The following is a 15,781-nucleotide window of genomic DNA, read 5'->3' on the forward strand; positions in this document are numbered from 1 at the left end:
TGAGGGAAAAGTAGAAATTTCTAATGGAGAATTCTCAGTATCTTTACCAAACTGCAATTCCTTTGATGACAGTTAACTCATACGTTAGTAATATAGATTGACTCACAGAACAGTAGCATTGTTCACTACAGTTTGTAAAAGTCTGACACATTTTTTCTGCCTGAGGCAAAGGACAAGCTAGTGCCCTCTCCCAAATGACTAGATTGACAGTTGAAACTTACTTCAACTCTGATGCTGCAACAACTTTTTCTACCATTTCTGAGGGCAACAGGCTAACTTAGGGGGTGCAAGGCATGCTACATGGCACACCCCAATCTGTCCTCCAACATCTTGTCACCACTTCCTACCTCCACCCAGCATTTTCATTGTATCCTCTAATGACTGAGGCTCCAAGACCTTTAGTCCTAATCCTAAAACATCCTGTGCCAGTACAATATTTGGAGCACAGTAACAACTACGTCACTGTAATATAAAAACCCACAGTGCTGCACTGGCACCGCAGGCAAATAGGAATGTTAAGGTTTAGGGTATTGGCACTTAGAGATAGTTATGCTATTGAAATGGACTGAAACAATTTCTACTAATGCTTAACAGTATTAATTCAAAAGTATATATTTCAAAAGATGTATTAATCTTATTTACATATCTCCACAGATACTGAGTTACCCAAGTGAGAAAATGCTGTTTTAGAATTAATATAAACGTATGGTACATTGCACTTCCAATGGTCAATGAAATAATAAAGATATGGGAATAAAATCCTTTCTCAGCTCTAGGGAACTCACTGATGAAATAATCTGCAAATAAGATTAAAAGATTTCAGTACCACTAAGATTGCCTCTCGTGACCTTAAATGTTATCCACATCAGAGTTAATATGACACACTGTATTTTTTCATTATTATTAACCAGTCTTATAAGATAGAAGGATCACACCATTATTGTTTTGGAAGAATGTCATTGTTTATGAATAAAGTTTCACAGTGCAAAATTAACATTTTCATGTTAGAAGTAGGATCTGTGCTATAAAATAATAAATGCTCTACATGGGAGGAGGCTCTTGAGAGTAGATGTTCTTTAATCCAGCACACAAAGGCATAATAGGATGCAGCAGACAGAAATCTGTTGCCAGACAAATTCACACTAAAGAGAAAGCACAAAATCTTAGCAATGAGAGTAATTAAACCCAAGAGCAACCTTAGGTGTATGTATCCATGTATCCAAGGGCCACAAACAGCAACTCTACTCAAAAGCAATCAATCACGTTGAATTTCCAGTCAAGGATGAGTCACAGAGTTGTGGCTAAAGCTGTTAAAATAAAATTTAAAGAGTTTTCAAGAAATGCTAAGAATTACGAGGATTTTGCTGGCCAGTATTATCTCAGACCAGATGGTCATAAAGAGCTAGAACAAGGTTAGGGAACTGGTTGCTTTGGGGGGGGTGAACTACATGGGATGAGAGCAGCATTGGTAGATCTGCCCTATTCATGCATAAGGGGTGGGGCAGATCTAATTTTTACCTTCCCAGATCTTATTGCTGCAGACACTTTTTCCTTTCTGGCTACAATCTTGGAAATGGTCAAAGCAAGGGACAAAAGTGCCTGAAGTATCCAGGTATGATGAAGCAGGGTTTGGCACCCACCATTACACACATCTTTTATTGTAAAAATTGTACTCCAACCCTGTGGTGTGTACAGACAGGGCAGTCACATAAGCACAAGTGGCTGCCCCTGTTATGTCTAGTTTGGCCCTGAAACCTAAGGATCAGTACTGGCATCCAGCGTTGCTCCTGTAGTCCTCTCAGTTTGCTATAGTCTTCATTTAAAATGCCCATCTAACCATCTTGTATATGAAGTGTTCAAAATCTTTCTTTGCTCATCCTCATAACTATCTAGTGAGATAAGTCTACGGATTGCCATGATTGCCCTTCTGCAGGAAGGGCGTAGTATAACTCTGAAATAAACAAAAAAATAATTTTGCATATGGTTGCCTGAGAAAGAGTGAGCTGCCTAAGGCTACCCAATCAATAGGTATCATTGTCATTTAATTTATATATTGCTTATATGCCAAAATGGCTTTTAAGTGGTTCACAGTGTAAAATCATTTATAAAATACATATTATACAGCCGCAAGAGTGGATTTTTCACATTCCGCAATGTTAAATTGAAAATACCTCCATGCCATTCTGATGCTTCCCATAAGCTCATTTCAAAACAAAACCTTACAAAACATATAGTACTGAACTCAGAAATGCTTGCTTAACAACCCTGTCAATTTTCATGGCGATACACAAAACAGTCAGAGAGAATAGAGAGTTCAAAGTCTAAAAAGAAAGAAAAAACCTCAGAGCCCTTTTGGACTTTTTTCTCTGAGAGTTCTCATAATCTGTTGAAATTCATTAAAAATCAGCCATGTTCACAGAGTACCTGTAATCCTAATACTGACCTTGCCCCATACTCTGACCTTCATCCTCTGCAGTTTAAAAGCTTAAAAAATGCCTGGCTGATTTTTAATTAATTTAAGAAAGTTTGGCTGGAAGCCAATGATAAGGGCGGGCATGCTCAGTAAGAAGCAACTCTCAGTGTTCTAAAAGCCTCACAGCTGCTGGGCTTGGCTAATCAGGGGGCCACACCCACTCCAGACTTTGATTTTACTTGAGACGTCATGGCTTCCCTCAGAGAATCCTGGGAAGTGTAGTTTGTGAAGGGTGCTGAGAGGAGACTGCTATTCCACTGACAGAGCTTCAGTGGTGTAACAGTCAGCCACTCTGACTGAAGGTCTGTGAGGGGAACAAGGCATCTCCTAGCAACTCTCAGCACCCTTCACTAACTACACTTCCCAGGCTTCTTTGAGAGAAGCCATGACTGTACAAAGTGAACTAAAGGGCTGGTGTGGATGTGGCCAGGGACAGCTTTGGTTTAAATTTGGGTGGGAGGCTACATGTGCTTGCTGTAGAATAAAAAGGTGGGGGAAACGCTGAAAAGCAATTATACTGTTCACAGTGTTTTCCTTTTGCTCTCTGCTATCTTTCTGGTGCCTTTTGAAGACTTTTCCTCTTTTAACAAGCCTTTTAAGTTGAGACATCCTAGTCTGCGTCTGTGTTAGAATTGCTTTTAATATCTTTTCTTTAATAATGTTTTTAACCCTTGTTAAAATATGTTTTTAAAGCTTTTATTAAAATGTTTTTAACGTAGTTTTGTTTTAATGTATTTTAAGGTCTTTTTACAAAGTTTTAAAGTGTTTTTATGGTTTCTGTTTGCAGCCCTAGGCTCCTGCTGGGAGGAAGGGCGGGATATAAAGCAAATAATAAATAAATAAATAAAGGAAAGGGGCTTCCCTTCTGCCCAGTGCCCACCCACCCAATCTCCTTCCCCTCCCCTCCCTGCCCCTCCCCCAGGTCAGTGTTGGACTATGACCTGGGAGACCAGGGTTCAAATCCCCACACAGCCATGAAGCTCACTGGGCGACCTTGGGCCAGTCACTGCCTCTCAGCCTCAGAGGAAGGCAATGGTAAAACCACCTCTGAAAACCGTTTACCATGAAAACCCTATTCATAGGGTCAACATAAGTCAGGATTGACTTGAAGGCAGTCCATTTCCATTTTCAAACATGATTGCACAGAAATAAATCCCACTGAACTCAAAAAGTATGCAAACGATCAAACCCACCCTCCCTTCTCCTCCCTCCTATTCCCTCCCTCTTGCCTGTTCCATACCCCTTCCTTTGCCCCTCCCTCCCCATCCCCAACCCATTCCATTCCCCCCATATGCTCAGAGGCACATGTTACCAAATTCTTGCAAGCTACACAGCAAGTGGATTGGACTGTGAAAGACCAACCCAAATTGTGTTTGCATTCTGACAAATTTGTAGGGCAGTCCAATATCTCAGAGAGGAGGTCAGGTCTCCTGCTCCCCTGGTGCATTCACTATAGCTGCCCAATTTCCCTGCTTTTTAAAGTTTGATAGAAATATCTGTGGGCTATAGGTACGTTCTTAAACTGCAAGGTTTTTCCCTATTAGTGAATATAATTAAAATACCAAATTACAGCTCAATCAGAACATTAAAACTCCCTGATTTAAAATCTATAATAAAATGAACCAGTTAAAAACAAACAAACCAGTTAATAAAATCAGAAGTTCAAGTTCATGGGAATGCTTGCCTAAATAGGTGTGTCTTCAAGAGCCAGCGAAATGCCAGTACTGATGGAGCCACTCTTTTTCAGCAGGGAGTACATTCTGTAGTTAAGATAGAGCTTCAATCCAGCCTTCAGAGGTTCATCCAAGTCCAGCCTTCCAACCACTGGACCAGTTAACTTTACTTTCTTCTGTTTAGGGGATAAGGACTAAACCTTTCTGCTGACTCTACTGCATGAAAGTACTTCATGCAAAACAGGCAGGCAGACTCCAACTCTACCATTTCTTTTGGTGGCTAATGTATATCAAGACTGAACAGGCTACCAAATAGTATGATGGGGTAGCATGCTGCTTAAATAGATGTCTCATCCATCAGCTTGAATACTTGATTCTCAAATCTGTTAATAATAGTAATAGTAATGAATGGGTGGTATTCAATGCTAGTCCTACTCAGAGTAGACTCATTAAAATTCATGGGCATTAATAACTTAGGTTCATTAATTTCAGTGGGTCTACTCTGAGTAGGACTTAGTTGAATACCACCTAATTCCACCACATGCTATCTCTAAATATCAGCAATATTCATCATAGGTTATCTGTTTTACTTGTGTTTGGCCTCCATAAATCTGCTTGCCAACTCACCAGGGGCAAATGACCAGAAGCACACAGACCATTCTTTTCTGTTCCTCACCAGTTACAAAGAGTTCAAATTACAAAGAAGCCTTTCCCTGCTCCAAAGCTCAGTGTGATATGAAAGCTTCCATATTATCTCCCATGTGGAGATAAGGTGTGTGTGTGTATCTTCCTTGTTATGCTGAGTTTTGGAGGAGGCAGAAGCAACATCAGAGATCCATTGCAGTTTAAGAGATCCTTCCTCTTCTCTACAAATAATGGCCAGTTATTTGTGGATTCTTGGTTGTGTTTTGCTTTTCTGTGTGATTCCTTTAGAAGTCTACTGGATTCCTTGAAGATGAGCAGAGGAAGGCTCAAAGGTGAAAGTTGCATATGAGGGCTGCAACTTACTTTCCACCTTCCTGTATTTAAACAGGACTATATGGCAACAAAGCTGCTGTATTTTGCTGCAGCAATCCATCTATCTCTATTTCCTTTAACAAGACAGAATAGTCTCCTGCTGATAGGTGTTTTGGGGCACAGCTAGGCATTTTTCACATGATTTTAAATGATCTCTCTCCCCCCGCCTTCTTATACTGCTTTCTTCATGAGCAAAGCTAACAGAAGCCCAAGATAGGTCAAAGTGATAGATTTTTTAAAAAATCAAATCAGTTTGGCTGGTAGGTGACTGATACAGCTTTGGAGCAAGCCAGCATGGATTTGGACAAAAGATATCTGAGGAGGTAAGTATAATGAAACATTTCTTCCAAGGTGATGCTTTGGCAGAGCCTTAGAGCCACTGAAGCATTTTGCAACTGGCTGAGAAAGACCTTTGAGACAAAGCCATCTTCAACATCCCAGAGAAACAGCAGCTTGGAGGAGTGATGTAAGCTTGGTTGTGAGAGCTGTGGAATAGTGCTGTTCACCCTGACCTGTTGCACACTGACCCATATCAGGAGTGGCCAGGGCTGGACCAAGGTATTTTGCTGCCTGAGGCACAGCAGCAAATGGCATGCCCACCAAAGTTGGGGAATATAGTCCCTGAGGCTGGTCAAGTTATTTTGGCACCTAAGGCAGAAAACCCCATAAATGCCTCTCTTCCTTCCTGGCAGTCAAGATGTATAACAACAACAACAATAATAATGCACTAAAAGTAAAAATTAGGTGCTTGATGTGACCACCTCATTCTTCCTAGTGGCAGGAGCGGCCCTGGGAATAGCCAAATGGCTGACATCACCTGCTCATACTGGGAATAGGTTAGATTCATTTGATTCATATGAAAGAATTTCACTGTGAATCTTTTATAAAGGAATGGCCCAGTCTTTTGTCCTGTTTCCATGATACGGGAGAAATATACTACCGCTATCAACTAATTTGTCTTTCCTACACTGTATACCCCGTCTAGGATGCACACCTTAACGTGGTGAGGGGGTTTGAGAGTGATGAAGAAGTTGAGAACAAAGGACAAGTACGAGTAGCGCTGTGACTAATGACGCAACTAGGTCAAAGCCGAAAGGAAGCCCAGAGGCTGATGCACACAGATGCGAAAGGAGAGTCCGGAGTTGTACAACGCACACAATAGGAACATGGAATGTGAGAAGCATGAACCAGGGAAAGTTAGAAATTGTCAAGCAAGAAATGGAATGTATCAACATTACAATACTTGGCATGAGTGAATTAAAATAGAAGGGAATGGGACATTTTCAATCAGGCAACTACAAAATATTTTATGCAGGAAATGAGAAATCAAGAAGAAATGGGGTTGCTTTAATAGTGAGAAGTGATGTAGCAAAAGCAATTGAGAGCTATAATGCAAGGTCTAAGTGAGTGATATCAATGAGATTAAATGGGAAACCTATTAACATAACCATCATCCAAGTCTACACTTCAACTGCAAATGCAGAAGAGGAACTGAAGAGATTTTATGCAGAAGTACAGGAAGAAATGGATCATACACCAAAACAAGATGTGCTGATAATCATGGGAGACTGGAATGTAAAAGCAGGGAACAGAGAAGAACTTGGAACTGTGGGGAAATGGGGCTTAGGAGATAGAAATGAAGCAGGAGAGACACTTATTGAATTCTGTGAAGGCAATAAATTGTTTCTTGCAAACACATTTTTTGAGCAATTGAAAAGACGACTGAACACGTGGACATCACCAAATGGTCAATATAGGAATCAAATTGATTGTATAATTGGTCACAGGAGATGGAGAAGTTCCATACTTTCTGCGAAAACAAGATGAGGAGCAGACTGCAGTACAGATCATACACTGGTAATATCGAAATCAGAGTAAAACTAAAGAAGAAGAACAAAGCAATGCCAAAATACAATTTAAATAACATCCCAGAACAATATAAAGATCAAATAAGGAACAGATTTGAGGCTTTAAACTTAGTGGACAGAGAACCAGAAGAACTATGGAGAGACATTATCAGGGAAGAATGCAAAAAAGAGTTAAAAAGAGGGAAAGACCTCAATGGATGACTGAAGAAACTCTTAAAATGGTTAAAGAGAGAAGGAAAGTAAAATCAAAAGGAGACAGAAACATGGTTAGAACCTTGAATGCAACTATATAGCAACTGGTACATAGGGACAAATAACTATTACAATAGTTATTGTACAGAAATAGAAGAGGTCAACAAAAATGGAAGAATGGGCCACTGGTGCATATATGCTATTCTAGGTGCCCCAATCGGTTCTCTTTTATTTCCGGATGCATATCCAGAGCAAACTGGAAGGTCAATGACCTCTCCTCTTTGCTTGGAAAATCCAAAAATGAACTCTCACCCTACAAAGGTGGAACGTCTCTGTTGCATTGTGTAGCCCATAGTGATCACATTTAGCTGCTTGGAGTGGGGGAGGGGGATGCAGAGCATTGCTTCTCACTTGGTTGCAGATGCCAGGGACTACAAAGATGCTCACCGAACCTTGCTTAGCATCAGTAGAGGCTGGTCCATTAGGGTGAGTGGAACACTGCCCCACCAACCTCAGCTTGTCCTCAATCAGTCCCCACCTGCCTGCCTTCTTACATCCAGTCCAGGGAGTGTCACTGCCTGTCCGCTTTCTTCTCCTTAATGTCAATATTGCCTTTGGAGAAGGGAGGAGGTTGGGAACAGAATTAGAATTAGTTGGCTTTGCCTGTCATTGGCTCTGGCTCCACCTATTTATGTATTACATTTATATACTGCCCCATAGCCAAAGCTTTCTGGGCAGTTTACAAAAATTAATGGTTGGTCTCCCACCCTTCTTCTCCACCAGTACCACTAGGTGCCAACCGCCACTGCTCAACATATTCAGATACTGGGGGCAACATGGGCACTTATTTTGCTCATTACTGTTGGCAGCCCTAGTTTCCTCCATTTCCACTTTCTGCTTGTAAGACCTTACTTAGAGCATAGGTAGGGAACTCTTTTCAGTCAACCTTCTTTTCAGGCAACCTTCCAGGGGCTACTCACATATGGGGGGGGGGAATGGCAACACGTGAAACTCTTAACTTTCTACAATAGGCTAGCCACAAAAATTGAGAGGTTTCTATATGTACATCTTCCATCCAGGCAAGCAAGGGGCATTATGACAGTTCAAGGACACATTCAGCCAGTCAAAACTACTAGACAAAGATGTGGAGCAGTGATCACGGAGGAGTGTGGCTTGAGGAGAAGTCATGGTCTGTGGAGAGTTTCAAAGGCCAGACAGACAGGCCTAGAGGGCCGTTTATGGCCCCTGGGTTGGAGGTGAGTGTGAAACTACTGGAGATGCAATGGTTGTTGTCGTTGAAGAACAATGTATACCACCACCTTTCTACAAAAGTATAATAACGCAGATGCACTTACATGTTTGCAGCCTTCATTTTACTTATGAAAGAAGACTGATGGGGTTAATATGTTCTTCCAAAAAAGGCATGATGAGAGGGAGAGTTAAAAAAAACCTTCAAGAAGCAGACTTTTTACTAGCTCTGAAGGAAGGAAGGTTGATGTGTAGCTTAGCTCCTAATTTGGGTTTAGTCAAGATTATTACATTAGCACAAGCTCTTTATTTTTGATGTCTGTCCAAACGGCCATATGCTCATTCTTACAGCATGAGAAGAATGCCTCCTTTGATTGTCTTAATATATGCCAGGCTGTAGTTTGAGAAAGTCAGTGATAAGAAAGATAACTTTTTTTTGTATGGAAACCATGTAGTTTAAAGTAATTGTCACAAATATAATTAGTCTGTTTCTCACTGGAAATTGTTTAACTCTAAAAGGTCAATAATGATTCTTGTTCTGAAGCTAGGATGGTTTTTAGTATGACAACAAGTGTTGCTTTGCTTGTTTTCCCTCTGAATTGCTATTGAAACAAATCAAAGCTTTATGTGTAAATCACGCTGGGTGAATATGTTGTGGTGCTGAACAAGTACAATGCAAAGAAGTTAACTATTGTGAGGTAAATTGTGTTTGCACATCAGCGCTATCTGCAGAGCTGTGTACATTCTGGGAATGCTTTCATCTTTTGCTTGAATTTTAATGCTGCAGTTCAGTTCAGTTCATACACCAAGCCGGCATGTTTTACATAGACACAGGAGAAATCTCCATGTGCAACTAACGGGGTGGGATGCACATATGCACAGCAAAGCTTCACTGAACTTTGGGAAAGCATCTGCTGTTGTGTGGGTAAGAATGTGCTTCCCCTACTGGGATTGCTAGGATCATGCAAGAGGCACTGTTAGAGCTGGACAGGGGACGTAGTAGGGTACAGTACTACAGAGTCTTCCTCTTACCAGGACTGTGCCTGGAATGAGAGAGTGAACATTTGTGTAGGCAGTCTGTGCACTTGTGAAGGGTGGTATAGGGAAGGATTGTAGCTCAGTGATGATAGAGCATGTGCCTTACAGTAGCAGAGAGCGTGGTGAGCTGCTGCTACTCACGTGATCTCTGGTCAGTCTTGTTGCTTCTGCTTATGGGGCAGTAGAGGGGAAGAGGTGGTGGCCAGGTCAGGGTGATGCAAACGCACCGGCAGGAGTACCAGATTGGCTCTCTTGGTGCATTTGCGCCTTCCTCATCTTCGTCTGGGCAGAACAACATCTACAATCCCTGAAAGCAGAACATCTCAGAGGGATTTGGAATGTGACAGCAGACTGGCTCAGCAGACAACAGGTTTTTCCAGGAGAATGGAAGCTTCATCCAACCGTTTTCCATCGTCTTCAGTGTTGGTTCGGCGTCTTCTCAATCGACCTCTTTGCTTCCAGTCGCAATTGCCAACTTCCCAGGTACTTTGCCCGATACCTGGATACAACGGCAGAAGCAGTGGATGCGCTGTCAACACCGTGGCCAGACGGTCTTTTGTACGCCTTCTCTCCAACACCACTGTTAGCCAAAACCTTGAGGAAGGCGCGAAGCGAGAGGGCACAGTTGGTTCTGATAGCACCATATTGGCCACGCCAACCGTGGTTCTCGGATCTTCTTGCAATGTCAGTGATGGATCCTTGGACACTTCCAGTCAGGCCAGATCTTCTATCCCAGGGTCCAGTATGGCACCAGGACCCCACTTGGCTCAATCTAACAGCGTGGCTTTTGAACGGGGACATTTGAGGTCGGCTGGCCTGTCTGACGCTGTTATTGATATTATCTTGGCCTCGAGAAGACCATCTACCACTCGTATTTATCAACATACTTGGGTGGCTTTCTCCAAGTGCCAGTTCCACCACCACGATCCATCCCAGGCCACCATGCAACAGGTGCTGCAATATCTCCATAGCGGCTTTATGATGGGACTCAGACCCAACACTTTACGTCGACATGCTTCAACTTTGTCGTCTATTCTCTCGGTGTCTTCTTCTGGTGCGACTATTGCCTCACATCCGTTCATCAAACGCTTTCTGAGGGGAGTCGCTCTACGATCCCGGGCTGTTGTCCATCGGTTTCCCTCATGGAGTTTGTCGAAGGTTCTGCAGGCTTTGCAACGCCCTCCATTTGAACCCATCAGGACTGTGCCTTTACGTCTGCTGTCCTTCAAGGTCTTGTTCCTGATCGCGATCACCTCTGTGAGACGAGTTTCGGAACTGGGTGCATTGTCTTCTGCTCGCCATCTCTGTGTCTTTCACAAGGATTCTGTTGTGCTGAAAACTGATCCTTCCTTCCGCCCCAAGGTCAGTTCAGTTTTCAATTGCAATCAGGACATTGTACTCCCTTCGTTTTGCCCGAACCCCACTCATCCTTTAGAGAAGGCTTGGCATTCGTTGGATGTTCGGAGGGCTCTCAAGACCTACCTGTCTAGGACCCAGGAGATTTGACGAACGGAGTCTCTGTTTGTATCCTTTAATCCATGTTCTATGGGGCATAAAGTAGCTAATTCCACCTTATCCCGCTGGTTGCGGGCATGTATTACCTTAGCTTACGAATCTCTTAAGCTTCCAGTCCCAGATAGCATAACTGCTCATTCAACCAGGTCAGCTGCTACTACGGCTGCTTTTGCTACCAACGCTCCTGTTGCTGATATTTGCAGGGCTGCCGTTTGGTCTACCCCACACTCGTTTATAAGGCATTATAAAATAGATCGCTATGCCTCTGCTGATGCCTCTTTTGGCAGACGAGTGTTGCAACAGGTTCTTAATGAGGATTAGCATGTGGGTGGTCCCTCCCTGTATGGGCTGCTTTGGTACATCCCGCAGTGAGGGCCGGACTCATATGGAAAATGGACCATTGGTCTCACCTGAAGGGTGATTTTCATATGAGTACGGCCCTCACGACCCTCCCAGTTGGAGGATGACTAGATATTTTCTAATGTGTTATATATTACTGTTACGCTATTATATTTAAATTCTCTAGTGAAGTCAAGACTGCTAGTTCTGTTATCTCGCTATGTTGGAGTCACGTTATTATGAATGTATTATTGTGTCATTTTACTGCTGGCAGGCCTGTTGGCCTTGTTCTTGTGTTTTTAGATATTTCTCTTTAGACTTGCTGCGAATGAACTGGAGAGTGGGAGGGGCCTGGCGCCCCTGGTCTTGACTTCGGAGGCATTCTTGCCTTCGCACGATGGGTGGAGCCGTGGCCCCCGCAGTGAGGGCCGTACTCATATGAAAATCACCCTTCAGGTGAGACCAATGGTCCATTCTTAATAATTCCTTTTCTCCCAGGCACTTTAGCATGTGTTTTTAAATTGTTTTAAATGTTTAAATTGTGTTTTAAATTGTTTTTAAAAGATGTGTTTTAAATTTGTATATGTGCTTTTAGTGTTTTTAGGTACTGTAAACCGCCCAGAGAGCTTCGGCTATGGGGCGGTATATAAATACAATAAATAAAATAAATAAATAAATAAAATCCCTCACCTCCCCATCTACCTCCCGGTAAGCAGCACTGATGTGACCAACCACAGGTCAGGTGAGCACCACCACCTCACCATGCCATCTGCTACTGCTGCCTTGCATGCAGGTTCAATTCCTGGTGTCTCCAGGTAGATCTGGGAAAAGGTCCTGCCTTGAACCCTGGAGAGCTGTTGCCAGTCAGAATTGGCAATACTGAGCTAGATGGACCATTGGTATGACTCAGTATAAGACAGCTTCTTATGTTCCTAAGACATGGACCTCTTTGAGTCCTTGCAGAGTCAACCCTCTGCTCAAAGTACACACACCTGAGATGTACATTTTTAGGACCCATCCTATTTTTTGTGATGTTTGTGATGTTAAGGTTTTTTTATATTGTTTTTAATGATGTATTTTAAACTGTTGTGACCCATCCTGTTGTAACCCTTCACCTCAGGGCGAAGGGCGGATAAATGATGATGATGTTGATGATGCAATAAATCAGCTGACTGCATTTTGGACTCTCCTTGAGAGTCCCTATGATGAGTTTCTGAACCTCGCAATTTACCACTGTTCATGGGGTGATTTTAACAGTTGCCTCCATGGAACAGACAGTCTTCCAACATTCTTATCCCTCCCCCAAGCTCAGCCGAACTGATTTTCTTGGTTTGTCAGTCCCATGGTGCCAGGAGATCTACTCACCATCCTGCATGCCTTGCAGAAGTTTAAAAAAGTACTGCATTTAGCAGAAAAGGCAGTGGAGTGAATGGAATCTGAGTTTCTTCAGGATACAAAATAATCTTAAAACATACTAGCTTACATTTTCCCAAGGGGATGTAACATCCTGCCAAATTAATACATAATCTCAGTATATTATTGACATACTGAAGCCATTTCTTCATGTCTGTCTCCTTTTATGACCCAGTATCATTTGGAATAAACTTTAATTGGACATTTTGTCATGAGCTGAGTAGCCTCCATTAACACCATCTAGGAGGATCTGTGTCACAGGCAGTTGCTGGTTAGTGAAGTTTCACAAACATATCTTCATTATTTATGCATGCTGTGCTTTATTACCAACACCAGGTGTGAGCTAAGAACACTTCGCTACACACATGCAGCTAAAGAGGTCAAGTGTCACTGTTAAAAGTAATAACGATTAACAAACAGAACAACAGAGGTGTGTTCTCATGTGAGCAGCAACATCCGCTGCTTCTTCAAGGCAGTTATGCTCACATTTTTATAGTGGTGAGCCAAATTTTTATAGTGGTGAGCCAAACTGTTAATTTCTTACAAAAGCACAGCATGTTTTTGGGTGAATGCAAGACACCCTTTTACTTTTAGATTTCTTTCCTACTCTATCTCAAGTACTCAGGGCAGTTTTCAAGGGTCCCTTACATTGTTTGACAGTGTCATCATGAGGTAGTTTTGGTCACGTGGTAATAACCAGCCTCTACCCACACAGTGAGGGCCAAACTAATAGGGATGAGGGAAACTGAGTTTCTCTCAGTTTCTCAGTTTTCCAATCTTAAATTCACTTCTCCAAATTTGCAAATCAGTTTGCATTTTTTTAAAAAAAGAAAAAGCCCTCATGAAAATTCATCATACTTTTGGTATGAATTCCCTCTAATATACACATTTTTGTATGCAATTTTGCCTAATATACACATTTTCCCCCAAACATATTTCCCCTAATATTAATCTTTCCCATAACATAATACATTTTTAGTGTTATTTTCATGAATATATGCATATAGTATATGCATTTGTGCACACATGACTTGCCTGAAGAACTGCTTTCCAAAAGTTGGAGAAGTAGGGATTTTGAAGGATGGCTGTTTCACTTCACATATTGTCTTGGAAAGTGCAAATAAGGTAGAACTGAATCAAACCTTCTCTACAAACTAGTAATTAAAACCAGGACCATGGTGTGTGTGTGTGGGGAACTTGTTTGTTTGTAAACAGACTTTTCTCACCCATGATGTTTTCCCAGTTAAAATCCTCACAAAGCTGCTATATGCCCTTTAGGGAAAACTTACAGATCTCATAACTGTATTGGTAATCTCTCTGTATTCATAGGGCCATAGCAGCTTGGGGGAAAGGGTGCATGTGTAGGGGTTATCCCTCCTTTCCCAGTGTCATGATCCTGATTTGAATTGCTGTCCCTGCAGCTGTATTTTTTTTTAAAAAAAAGAGTTAATTTGTTTATTTATTAAATTCTAGCCCACCTTTTGTCCCAAAGAGCCCAGGACAGCAAACAACAAATAAGCAAAAATACCATTAAAAATAAATGAAATGAAAACATTTTAAACATGAAGCTCACTGGGTGGTCTTGAATCTGTCACTGTCTCTCAATTTACCTCACTAGGTTGTTGTGAGGATAAAAGGAGATGGGAGGGGACAGTTGTTGACCATATATCCCAACCTGAACTCTTTGGAGGAAGGGTAGGATATCAGTGTCATAATCTCAAATGTCTGCTAACTAGACTGCTTGTGGAATTTGGATAAGGATGATTATTGGTATGGAGGATACCATCTCAGTGCAAACAGCTGGTTCTAGAATAATGACTGGTGCATATTAGATCACTTTTAGAAGTAGTTCTAAGAGCACTTACACACAGAAAAGTTATGCTGTGTGGTTGCCCAGATAAGCCACAATCCAGATAAACTTCCGGCCATGTATATGTCTGTTGAAAACAATGGGACTTCAGTTAGTTGCAACTAATTTCTCCCATGTATTTTAACAGGACTTTGATATAAGTCTAGCAAACAGCAGATAGTGGTAAATCTGTTTCTAAAATGTTCCATTTCAACATGTAAATGGGGCAATCATATGATCAAATGTTCCTCTATGCAAAATCAATAAATAAAATACTGATAAATTCACTACCCATAGTAAACTAGATAGAACTCTTCTTCCTGATATCTAGTTTTCTATGCACAAGGATTTGGTGTGTTTCTAGAGCAGCATTCTTCAACCTCCAAGTCTCATCATTCCCAGCCAGCACAACTGTAGTCCAAAAGATCTGGAAGGTACCAGGATGGAGAAGGCTATTCTAGAGGAATATTCAGTCTAGTCTTAAGTGGGACAGTTTAAAAAATGCATATCACTGATTTGTTGTTTGTGAAGATTAGCTCAAACGTTCTGTGGATTCCTTGTGAGAAGGAATGCTGTAGGAATGCTGTGGACATAATATATCTTAACTTCAGCAAAGCTTTTGACAAAGTGCCACTTGATATTCTGATTAGAATCTGGGCTCCCGCTGGGAGGAAGGGCAGGATATAAATCAAATAATAAATAAATAAATAAATTAGCAATCTAGCTAAATGTGGGCTAGATGGAACAACTGTCAAGTGGATCCACACTTGGCTACAGAATCGTAGTCCAAGAGTGCTTATCAATGGTTCCTTTTCCAACTGGGAAAGCTAAGGAGCGGGGTACCACAGGGCTTGGTCCTGGGCCCAGTGCTCTTCAACATTTTTATCAATGACTTGGATGAGGAGGTGCAGGGAATGCTTATCAAATCTGCAGATGATACAAAATTGGGAGGGATGGCTAATACCCTGGAAGACAGAAAGAAAATTCAAAGGGATTTTGATAGGCTGGAGCATTGGACTGAAAACAACAGAATGAAATTTAACAGGAATAAGTGCAAAGTTCTACACCTAGTAAAAACAAACCAAATGCACATAAGATGGGAGATAGTTGGCTCAGCAATCCTACACGTGAGAAAGATCTTGGAATTGTTGTTGAT

Source organism: Rhineura floridana, chromosome 1 (genome assembly GCF_030035675.1).
Source record: "Rhineura floridana isolate rRhiFlo1 chromosome 1, rRhiFlo1.hap2, whole genome shotgun sequence".
In the NCBI taxonomy this organism is placed as follows: Eukaryota; Metazoa; Chordata; class Lepidosauria; order Squamata; family Rhineuridae; genus Rhineura; species Rhineura floridana.